We start from the raw sequence: 1,767 nt of genomic DNA, 5'->3' as shown, positions 1-1,767 counted from the left end.
GAGCTGTAGCTGGGCTGAGAACCCAGACATGACTTAAAGAGAGCCTGGCAGCTGGGCGCGGTGGCTCATGCCTGTAATCCCAGCACTTTAGGAGGCCAAGGTGGGCGGATCACCTGAGGTCAGGAGTTCAAGACCAGCCTGGCCAACATTGTGAAATCCCATCTCTACTAAAAATACAAAAAATTAGCTGGGCATGGTGGCACACGCCTGTAGTCCCAGCTACTTGGGAGGCTGAGGCAGGAGAATTGCTTGAACGCAGGAGGTGGAGGTTGCATTGAGCTGAGATCATGCCATTGCACTCCAGTCTGGGTGACAGTGTGAGACTCTGTCTCAGAAATAATAAATAAATAAATAAATAAATAAATAAATAAATAAATAAAGCCTGGTGAGAGGAAGGAGAGAGTGTGTTTTAGATAAAGGCTCTGGGTATACAGAGGCCCAAAGGCCCAGGAAGGTTGGCCTCTACTCTGATAGTCTGGCCATCCTTTTGAAGGTAATGAAGAGAATGGAAACTCCTGGAAAATGCAGTACATTCACCTTTGCCCATATCTGCTGCTGATCCCGAGGAGGGCTGGTAGAGAGAGCATAGCTGGTATACAAGAAGCCAGCCATGGGAGCTAAAAAGCAGAGGTATTTTCTTGTCAACCTTGAGCAGCAAGGTGGCAGACATAAGCAAAAAACAGTTGAAGCTGTTGCAAGAATGACTTTCCTTTGAAACATCACAAATGAAAAACAAAATCCTCTTAACCTATTGACGGTTCCCAGTGGAATAAAACACTTTATCTGAAATTACCCCCAAATTAGCAAAACCATAATTAGGATTACTAAATGAATAGATCAGAATTCCATGGAGCAAAGATTTACTCCGGCAAAACCTCCCCAATTCATTCGCTTTCAATGAATTTTTTCTAAAGTTCTGTATTTCCATTGACTAACCTGCTGTATTTAGAAGGACTCATAAGCCGCTTGCCAAGTAGTTAAAAGGTGTAAAATGCCTTTGCCAGGAAGCTCTTTGAGAGCCTTAGCAAGAACATACAGAGAGGCAGTGGGTTGTCTGAAACACCTCCCCACAGCCAACAAGACACCACTTTCCCCAGTGCCAGTCCATCTGCCCCTGGGCTATGCCTTATGAACCATCCAGAGCAGCCTACAATTGCCCGGTGCCATGGCCAGTTCCCAAGGTGGTGGCTGTCCCTGCAGGTGGGAGCCTTCTTGCGCCATAGGACTGAGGGTTCCATTTGGAAGAAGCTGATGGATTATAAGAGCCAATATGCATTGCACAGTGAAGGCGAATTGTGATTTGAATGTGATACTGAATCAAGCCTGGGCCACATGCAGCAGTGAGGTATATTTGGATTACCCTAAGATATTGAGTGATAGGATGGCTGAGGGAACCTCTGATATGGAAGATAAGCAAGGCCCTACCTGGAGTCCTAACCTACTGTTACAGCTCCCGAGGCCTGGGGTGAGAGTAGGCGGCAGTGGCTTGGGGTCCAGGCTGGTGGGGAGTAGCTGAGTCTCTGCCCCACTAGCAGGATGCAGATAGCTGTAAAGTGTCATTTTCTCCAGAGCCATCAGGATCATTCTGAGTCCTGGACTTTGCCTGAAATTTCACTCTTGGAGTTTCACTCTTCTTGCTGAGATTGGAGTGCAGTGGTGCAATCTCAGCTCACTGCGACCTCTGCATCCCGGGTTCAAGCAATTTTCCTGTCTCAGCCTCCCGAGTAGCTGGGATTACAGGCATGCGCCACCACGCCTGACTAATTT

The sequence above is a fragment of the Sapajus apella genome, unplaced genomic scaffold, assembly GCF_009761245.1.
Source record: "Sapajus apella isolate SASKATOON/1434 unplaced genomic scaffold, GSC_monkey_1.0 scaffold55, whole genome shotgun sequence".
Lineage (NCBI taxonomy): Eukaryota > Metazoa > Chordata > Mammalia > Primates > Cebidae > Sapajus > Sapajus apella.
The sequence above is the reverse complement of the archived record's forward strand: the minus strand, read 5'-3'. Positions refer to the sequence as shown.